The following is an 11034-nucleotide window of genomic DNA, read 5'->3' as shown; positions in this document are numbered from 1 at the left end:
CTGATGGCTGAGAATATTATTTAGTCATTGTAATAAGTTATAACATTGAGGGTCTATTAAATGTCATTAAATACTTTCTTTCAAAGACCATACCAGTGATTTTGCATGTTGAGGTCTGTTTACTATTTATAGCTGACCATTTCCCAAAGTGTGCTGTATATTTTTTTAGATTTTGAATGTGGTTTTACAACTTTCCAGGAAGTCAGTGCTTTCCTGTCTTGACACTATGGCATGGAAATCTATTTTCAGTTGCATGTAAATCATAACAAGATTTTTATATTTACTTTATATTTACTTATCATTGCATAGTCATGCAAGTGTAGATTGATTTACAAGGCCTGCAGTTTATAATAAAAAAATCTATGCAGATGCGAGGCTCACTGTGATGAATTTTCAAGGCTTTGAAAATTTCTATACTGTAGTGAAATTACTGGACAACAGTGACTGTTTAGACGATGAGAAAAATCAAGTCTGAAGCAAGATATTATGATAATTTGTTAAAATAACACACACATACATACAGATTGTACATTGTGCCAATGTCTGCAAATAACATATTTATCAGTTAACAGCCATTATTGTGTTTATCCGGTCTGCTTATTTGTAAATTATGGCTTGAAACTGAATATAATTTAAAGAGTTGAGCGGTAAAGGCCTGTCAATTTCTTCTTGTCTGGGTACAGCAACAGCGTCCCTCTCAAACTCAAAGTTCACTGAAAAGTAACCTTTCATTTTTAATCAGCGGAAAATGCACAAATGGTTCAAAAGTAGCCCAAATTATCACAAGCCACCCAGAACCATTTTTTCCTCCCAATAAAAAAACTGCCCAGTCTGGCAACACTGGTAGCAAGTGCAGAAATGTAGCCCCATTTGTGATTTCACTCCATATGCACACAGAGATTCAGTCACATACTGTTCCCCATGTAAACTTAAGAAGAAAAATGGAAACATTAGATTTTACCTATTATCCAGCAGCAGTGTGTATTTCCAAAGGTATGTTTGTGATCTCACAGTAATAATACAATGTTTGAATCCAATATTTTCTACGGACTGCACTGGCCTTCCAGAGCTAACGCTGTCGAGATGAAGAGCAGAATGGAGATGGAAACTTTTTAAAATTACAGGAGCCAGTAGATGTCTGTAGAATCACTGACAGGGCTGCACTCTGCTGGATAATGGCTTTATGTCACAGAATCACAGATAATGTAGAGACTGCTGAGGTCACAAAGGATGAGGGCTAGCAAAAACATTGATATGGTCCTTTAAATTTAAGTATTAAAACGTGATTATGTAATGATTGCTAACAGTTTGATGATAATGGTGAATACTAAAAGTAGCGCAAGTAGAGAAAAGTCATAAAGTCAGAGAACTGACTCAATAATGTCAGTTTCACAAAGTCTTAAGTCTGCTAATATTAGTCAATTAATCACCATAGCTGGTCATACCAGACCAAACAAAACTGAATCTGAATTCAGCACAGGTACAGCTTATTGCTTATGAATTCTACTTTTGTAAGCATAAGATTACATAGTCTTACTTTAAAGTATGTCATGAATAACTCCCACTCAAAGCAGAAGTACAGAAATGTAGTAAAGTATTTTATTGTCATGTACAGCCTGTGGATCACAGATAATTGCCAACTGCCTTTTTCGAAGATTGCACTTTTCTGACATTCAGATCTTTTCATGATGAAACTATGTGTCCCAAACCAAAAATTACTGCTTGATCCCTTTATTATCTTGAACACCATCCTGCACCCACCTTCTCAATCATTTCCAATTCGTCCTGTAGTTGTACAGTAATTAGCATGGAAGACAAAGTTATTTCAGGCTGCAGACTTTACTAACAGCATACCTTTGAAATGCCAAGAGACACAGAAAACAGAGAGAGAGAGAGGGAGAGAGAGAGAGAGAGAGAGAGAGACTGGTGCCTTGCCTTAAAGCAGAGGACCTTGCTGACCCATAATCACAGAGGTTGATGTATGCAGTTATACTGTATATTTAGCTTGTCTTCTCTTTGTCCTGATGGCTGGTCACCTCTGGCCAAACCAAACACATGCCATGGTAACATCAAGTTTTGAAAAGGCTACAAAAAACAGTGATGATACATGCATATATACTTTATATACAGCCGGGGATGAAGTGGTAAATGAAACAAGAGCCAAGACACTAACAAACAACCACCAACTTGAACAGAGATCACTTATGTTTTCTGAAAAGATCAAATTACTACTTTTATATCCCTGGCTCTCTATATATAACATCAATTTGATACTAACTAGTGTAATGTATACATCACAAAATCGCTTGAACAGATACGATAGTTGACACTTCTACATTAAACAGTTGGTACTCCAAGTTTAGGCAGGCTAAAACCTCCATAAAATGCCTCTGCATAACAGCACATACAGTCAATAAGTGATGACAGGGCCTTACCTTTCTGTTTCAGCTGCAAGTAGGCAATGATGAAGGTTGCTCTGTGAGGAGAAGGTGAAGAGAGGGAAGTCCTGACTTAGTAGTGACAGTCCTCCCTCTGGTTGGCAGAGGGAATGGTAGGAGTGTCAGAGCAGCCTTTATAAATCGTGGCTAGCTTCGCCACAGAATTTGACACTAAAAGATACCAGTGTGGGTTCAATGTTGATATACACACATATACTCAGACACACATATCCGATGTGTGGACTCACCGCAGTGTAAAAAATACTTCAGTGTTTGTGTGTTTAAACATCTGATTTACAGTTTTGTTTATTTGGTGACATCTGACATTCATTTAAATATTAAACGTGAAATGAAAAACATACAGTTTAGACATTTTCTGAAGATTTTTTTCGACTTGACATGTTGTCAACATGAACTCCGAACTAATCCAGCTAATCTAACAGCGTGTTCTTGTTTTGAAATAAAGGAACCATGTTTGAAAAGTTGAAATCATGATCGGTAGTCATGTGATAAACTGCTGCAGCTCTGTGGTTTAACAGCCAGCATGTTGCTACTGCAGCTGTGCAGAGGTTTAATTAAATTACAGGCTCTGCAACAAGAACCCAAATTGCATCTGCTACACATTGAATCACTGTGACTGTAGTGATTTAGCTATCACTGACTCAAATGGAATTAAAACTGACTAAATAAATTTACATTTGCAATTTATACTCCATAATAGAACTGTTTTCCTTATGTGCATCCAAAAATGCTCAGAAATTTATAATTTTGACTTGAGCTTGAAAGTTAATTCTTCGTCTTAACAAAAAAAGCTGAGGAAGCCTGAGATGTGGTTGAAAGCTCTGGAAAAAGCTAGTAAGTGGACCTTGTGTTAAGTTTTGTCACATTTTTAGCTGACTGTTCTGATCTGTAGCTGATAGTTTCTCAAAATAAATTTGTATTTGTTCTTGAATTTATTGAATTGTACTGTCGACCTTCGTATGTCTAGCATTTATATGTATTTAGAATTTTATTTTGCTCTTAATTTATAATCAATGTTTATATTATTTTACACATTTTATGTAAATACACAATGAGCTTTCAACTAAACCTGTGTCTTTCAAATGCAGAAAAGGCCTGAGTGTGCTCTGTGATTGTCTAAATGTTCTCTTCTGAATTATAACTTTGTTCTATTGGTGCCTCTGAGGAAAGGGGCCACCATATCTGAAAATTAGTACAATTATATTAGGCAAACTTTAAAAGGGCTTTGTCATGATAACTTTGAATGAGTTTTCATTTTTGCAGGTTTAAACTGAAGCTAGAATTAAATTAAGCTACCATTGAAGAATTGAGCCCAGCCTTAAAAAATAAGCTTAACACAAAGTACATTTACCAGCCTTTTAAGGAACTTTTAACTGCATCCCATTGTCTGCAGCAACTGCAGTTTTCTCATGGAGAGTGTTCAGTTGTCATCATCAAGGCTTGTGTCAAATCATAAACAATCACATCAACCTTCCTATGTTGTCAGTGTGTGAAGAACTAGGGCCCTAAACAACATTTATAAAGGGTGTTGGGATAAACAATAAGCAACCTTATCCACTCCCTCAAAAACTACTCTTGAGTTGCCTGTAAGTGACTGAATATGTACATTCTCCAACGAGGAGAGTGTGAATATGTGTAAACATATGGGATGCAATGTTAAAGAGCAATGTGCAGGATAACAAAGTTACATTTAATGTGGCATCTTTGAACAGCAGCTGAGAGAGACGCTGCTGCTTTTGGCACTGTCTTCATACAAGGACGAGGAACTCTGAGCTGCTGTTGCCCCCTGTTGGAGCAGCACAGTGATGGTGCTCTCAGGGACCCCTATGAGCTGCATTCTCTGTGCTGATGCCAAGGCAGTCTGAGCTCAGAAGAAAAACAGCAAAAACTGAAAAGAAAATATATGTGCCCTCACTTCCTCTCTATCCAACTAGATCACTACAACTATTATAAGCTCTGCATCTGTATTTATTGAAGGGGGCTAAGGAAATGTCAACAGCCTTCAGTTTCGGATGCATGGGCAGTATTTTTTTTTCTCTTACATACAGAAGTTTTCCTGAGTAGATGTTCTATTTTACTGAATTTCACCACTGTGTGTATTTATTATAAGAGAGCAGGAAGGGGACCAACTTCTAGACTTAAAATACTGTATACATATATATATATATATATATATATATATATATATATATATATATATATATATATATATATACTAAACACACTAAACAAGCCTCCACAAAGTTCACAATTTCGTTAAATTGAAAATGATGTACAATATTGTTTTTTAGCTCTATGCTCTCATACACTGGGCTTCTGGAATGAATTCAAGAAAGCACTGGATTATAAAAACATTAGATGACACGGGAAAGATTAAACAGTTTGCTCCTTTTGGCATTTTTTTTAAGCACAGAGTATTAAACTGGTTGCCTCTTTTAGCTATTACTAGAGGGAGTTACAGCTTTAGATGGAATCATTAAAATTAATGAAAACCAAATATGCAAATAACCTCTGCGATCTTATGAACGAATGCTGAATATTTTTATCTTATCTTGTTCTGTTTGAAATGGAGTACAGAAGAGAAAAAGCCCATTCCCTGCACACACTTATCACCTCTGCATTGATTTATTAAAAAAGTGTCAACGTTTCTGTGGAATTGGATCTTTGGGGAAATTGATTCCCTGCACCACAGGAGAGTCTAAGTGCTGTGCGTGTTGCCTTCTACTCTTGAAATGGAGTACTGCTCATTTATTTCACACATGGTCAGGTCAGTGGGGTTCTGTTGGCATCAGCACCTTGTGTTTCAGCAAGCTGCAGGAGATGTGGTCAGGAAGAAGGAGGCAGTTGTTTTGACTGTTCAGATACAGTCTAAGCAAATATTTCAGCAGCCGCTGTCACTGATCGACACATCTTCACACACATCAGGAAGTCAGTGAAGCTGCACTAAGCAGCCACAATCTGGTTTCCTTTTATTTGTATTTGTCCCCTTTTTCCTCTAGAGGGCAGTGTTGCCTAAAAGATTCAGGTGAAACACCCACAAGCTTTGTTCTCAACAGTCTCTCCATTATCTAGGAATCTCTGTCTGTATGTCTGTATGTCCTTTGTGTATCTCTTGAACCATTCATCTGATCGACTTCACACTCGGCGGGTGCATTGCTGGGGACCAAAGGGAGTGCAGTGTCAAATGTGGTGCAATTTGGACATGCATCATGATTAATATTAATAAACTTAAATTCTGAATAAACAAGCGATCAAGTTCCGCTCACAGCAAGGCAGACACATTTGATGAGCAGCAGAATCTACCAATGGAAGGCCATAAACTGCTTCTATGGTTCAACCTCAATTTAATCTCACTGTTGAAATCTCTGTCTGGATTAAAATCAATGAATTTATTAAATCCTTATTGTTTTAATTGATATGTTTGTCAGTTGATACATATCAATTGACAAACGTTCTGAACAGGCACATTTTGAACAGGCACTCTACTAGTCTATTATAAAAATCAGAGAACTGTAACAAAAGACAAAAAGAGGTACATATATATTTGTTTCTAAAATTTCTGTGGAGGGGGGTGATCTTGTATTAAAGAACCTTCCCAGACAGTGTTTTTAGACATATACAAACTTTGAATAAGCTTTGAATAATAACAGTTTATATCTGATTTTTCCACAAAAAAAGAATTCACTTATCTCAGTCAAATCCATAAAATTTCATCTTCTCCATTTCTCTCTTTGCAAAATCTTAAATCTATAAATATGCAAATATTTTTTATTTCAGAAGTTTAACTGCTGGTTACAAGATGTCTCCTACTTCACTGTGAAGTCCATTTTCAGTGCATGTGCACTGGAGGTTTTAAGTTTCCACATCATACTTGTGTGAGTTGTGTACTGGACCATGATTGGCTCCAAACTAGTTTTGATGTCATAAATCATATTTGTGGGCACACCCGGTGAACAGAGATTTAAGTTGAGCACAGAGAAACTTTCCCCCTTCAGCAGATGAATGTGAAAAAAGCTTTCTAGCATCAAACTCTGTACATACATCATTCTGCACAGTGAAGCTCAAACATCCAACTGTAGGAACAAGAAGATAAGCATATTTTTGAGTGTGTGGGGGGGGGGCTTTAAACTCAATTCTTAAAAGGAGAGCGGATATTCACTTCACTGTGTGAAAATTTCTGGTCAACCTCACAAGTACACCACATTTTTTGAGATCTTTCTAATGCAACTGATCCATGACATCTGGAGAACCTGATCTCTCATCTTCTGTTTTAAAATGCAGATGCAATGGGACTAACTTGTGACTTGTAGTAGTGTAACCCACCCAACCCACCAAGTGAGTTATAATTAAACTGACTGTTTCTCCTGTAATATTATTAAAGTACAAAATAGTCTGCCACCCATGCACAAATACTGCAACTAATGATTCACAGCTACTCCAAATGGTCCACTTATGTATCTTAAGTACACATAAGTACAAAATATTAATGATATGTTTTCTTTAACTTTTTTTTAGAAATATCCTTAAAGAATAGGTTTCCAGTCTGTTTTAAATCAACAGTCAGGCTTCCATAGTTTTCCTCACTGTAATCATTCCTCCTGTTCATACTGGCTATTAAAAAATCCAGTGTGTCCACTCAGTCATTTGGCGCAAAAATGCATCTAAAAGTTGATCTGAAGCTTATATGAGGCTTCAGCAGTCTGAGTTAGTCACAGCAAGTGGATATCTGACACATTTACAGTCTTTTTAGCATCAAATTCCCTCTTTCCTCGGATTTCCTCGGACAGTGTTTCCCTGTTAAGCTGCAATGGAAGTATAGAAACAAAAAGAGGGACTTTGGCACTAAAAAGGCTGTAATGTTGAAAGATATCTATTTGATTTTACTCATTAGGACGGCTGAAGTTTCATATTAGCTTCAGATAAACTTTTAAATACATTTTTGCACAGGGGTGGGACTGTGGAATTTGTCCCTCATCACTTACATTGAAAGCGCATTATGAAGGGATCTTCTAATAGTCAGTATGAACAGGAGGAATGATTATGGCAAGAAAAAACAATTTCAGTGTTCATTTGGGCTCCTGGCTGTTGTTTTAAGACAGACTTGAAAAAATGTGAACACGTCCTTTAAGTGCAGCTGCAATGGGACTAACTTGCCACTTGCAGGATACTTACTGTTGGTGTAACACACCCAATACACCAAGTGAGTTGTAATTAAAGGCAAAAGTTCTAAACATCTGTCTCTTCTGACTGTTTCTCCTTAAAGTACAAAATAATCTGCCACACATGCTCAAACACTGCAACTAATGATTCACAGCTACTCCAAATGTGTAGGTCTACTTATGTTTCTGAAGTAAACATAAGTACAAAACATTATGTATTTTCCTCAACTTTTTCAGAAATATCATTAAGGGACAGATTCACAACTTTCCAAGTCTAAGTTAAAACAGCAGTCAGGTTTCCATAGTTTTCCTCGCTGTAATCATTCCTCCTGTTCATACTGGCTATTAAAAGATCCCCTTCAAATGTGCTTTCAATGTAAGTCATGGAGGCCAAAATCCACAGTGTGTCCACACAGTCATTTTTTGTAAAAATACATCAAAAGTTGAAGCTTATATGAGGCTTCAGCAGTCTGAGTTAGTCATATCAAGTGCAACACACCCAACACACCTAGTGATTTATAATTAAAGGCAGTAAATGCCAGTTTTTTCTGACTGTTTCTTTTGTAATATTACAAAATAGTCTACTACACATGCGTGACATGCTGCAACTAATGATTTACAACTACTTCAAAGGCCTATTTATGTTTCTTTAAGATCTCCCTGGACAAGTGTTATGACATATGAAAATACTTCACTTGGAACAATAATGTGTGTCTGATATGTTTTTCCACAAAAAAAGTGTAATTATGTTAAAATGCTTAAAATGGCATCTGCTCCTTCTCTCTCTATTCCAGAATATATGAATATGGAAATACAGTGGAAACCACTTATAGTGATCACATCTGTCTGGGTCAAATTGATCACTATAAGCAGATGATGATTATAACCAAATTTATTTCTTTCTCTTTATTTCTTATGCAGATTACCATCTATTTGACATTTGTATATTTATTACATGAATGTAAAGTAATGAAACAGGCAGCTTCACTATTTACTGAATTTTATTGACTGTTTCAAAATACAGTACAGCTGTTTCAAACGCTTGTTGTTTCGCTGCTGCATCTCGGCTCATTTTTAGCAGTTTGTCATAAGCTTCAAGGAGACTACATTTTTTATCGGGAGACTTTCTTTTTCCCGCCATGATTTCAGTGTGCGCACAGCACCAGCCTCAGCTAATCAGCCGGAAGCAGATGGGTTACCACAAGGCAATAATGGTGCCACAGCTGCTACATATATATAAACTTAGCCCAAAAAGTAAGGAAATTTGTGTTTGGTAGATTATTTCATTGTTGTAACAATGCTTCTTAGCAATAAATCTTATACTGTTGGAAAGCCTGTTTATTTAATAAATAGATAAATAAAATAGAATCATCCACAAATGCATGTTCCTTACAAATGTGGCACCATTTAAAACGGAAATAAACAGGCTTTCCAATGGTATAAGATTTAATGCCAAGAAGCATTGTTACAACAATGAAATAATCTACCAAACACAAATTTCCTTACTTTTTGTGCTAAGTTTATATACGTGTATCAAAAAGATAAATAAAATATAATTACCATAGTTTTAATTTTTTTCCCCATATGTTGTCATGTATGAAAAAACCCAAAATGAACACTGTAAGTGGACTAATTGAATGATTGAAGTGAATTTTTTAAACAACATTTGTATAGGAATGATTCTGTCCTGAGCTTTTCGATCCATGTAAGCGGTTGATCACTGTAACAGTGATCACTATAAGTGGTTTACAACATATATTTACCCTAAGAACTTGAACTGCTGGACACAAGATGTTTCCTACTTCAGTGTGAAGACAATTCTCAGTGTATGTGCACTGGAGGCTTCAAGTTTTCACATCATACTTGTATATGTTGAATATTGGACCAGGATTCGCTTCCAAACTATTAAACTAATTTTTTTCCCCATATGTTGTCATGTATGAAAAAACCCAAAATGAACACTGTAAGTGGACTAATTGAATGATTGAAGTGAATTTTTTAAACAACATTTGTATAGGAATGATTCTGTCCTGAGCTTTTCGATCCATGTAAGCGGTTGATCACTGTAACAGTGATCACTATAAGTGGTTTACAACATATATTTACCCTAAGAACTTGAACTGCTGGACACAAGATGTTTCCTACTTCAGTGTGAAGACAATTCTCAGTGTATGTGCACTGGAGGCTTCAAGTTTTCACATCATACTTGTATATGTTGAATATTGGACCAGGATTCGCTTCCAAACTATTTGTGATGTCACAAAACATGCTTGTCTGCCCCATTCACATCCTGATTTTGCCAAGTGGTTGTTGTCCTGAAACCAACATTTTGTATGATAGCCCTGGAACAACAACTGCCTCAGCCAATCAATGTTTGTGATGTCATCATAGAGAGCCCTGCTGCTGATGCCTGCAAAATTGAAAAAAAATATATATGTAGGGAAAAACAGCTGTGCAAAGAGGCACATATTACAATATTACTTGCTGTCTCCAACATTAAAGTTTTAGAATTTACTTATTAGTTTACACTAGTCTGCTACTAGCTTAATCATTATAAGTATATTAAAATGTATATTTGCTTTTTAGATTAGCATTTTGCCACTATGCTTGCATAGGTGAGCTAACAGTTAGCCAAGTTGCTATCAGCCAAAACTGATGAGCTATCTTTCTGGCTCAAACTGAAACAATCTGAAAGTATTTAGATGTTGGTGTCGATGTTTATATAACGTGCCTAGCTAAAAAGGCTAAAATTTAACTAGCTAGCAAACATGAACAAGCTAGCAAGCCACAAAGCCAATACTAAGCAAACTTTTAATGTGTACTGTAAATATAAATAGTTTTGGGCTAAAAAAAAAGACATTTGATTTATTTTCAAATTTAAAGGGCACTGGCAAAATATCTAGATTTAGCTAACAATAGACTTCCCTTTGTTATTGATGCTGGTTGAGCTTGAATAGTGATACATTCTGCAGTTTTATGGGCAGTGCTGCAGGCAACATGCAACAGTGAGAGCTAGGGTCAAAAATCTATCCAACATGCTGAGGCAACTCCTACTGTTGAACATCATTATATGTATGTATGTATGTATGTATGTATATACACACACATACACACACACACACACACACACACATATATATAATTTTGCAGGCATCAGCAGCAGTTGCTGTCCCAGGGCTATCGTACAAAATGTTTGGCTCAGGACAACAACCACGCAGCAAAATCAGGACGTGTGTAGGGGCACATCCCTTAAAATCAGATTTTCTGTGACTGCAGAGAAACTGTCCACTTTCAGCAGATGAAGCACATATAGGAACAAAACATTATGTTTTTCTTTAACTTTTTCCAGAAAAGTCTTAATGCAGTTCTTGAACCTGGCACAAATATGACCTTTTGATAATGCTTTTTATGTGGAC

The sequence above is a fragment of the Thunnus maccoyii genome, chromosome 21, assembly GCF_910596095.1.
Source record: "Thunnus maccoyii chromosome 21, fThuMac1.1, whole genome shotgun sequence".
NCBI classification, from domain to species: domain Eukaryota; kingdom Metazoa; phylum Chordata; class Actinopteri; order Scombriformes; family Scombridae; genus Thunnus; species Thunnus maccoyii.
The sequence above is the reverse complement of the archived record's forward strand: the minus strand, read 5'-3'. Positions refer to the sequence as shown.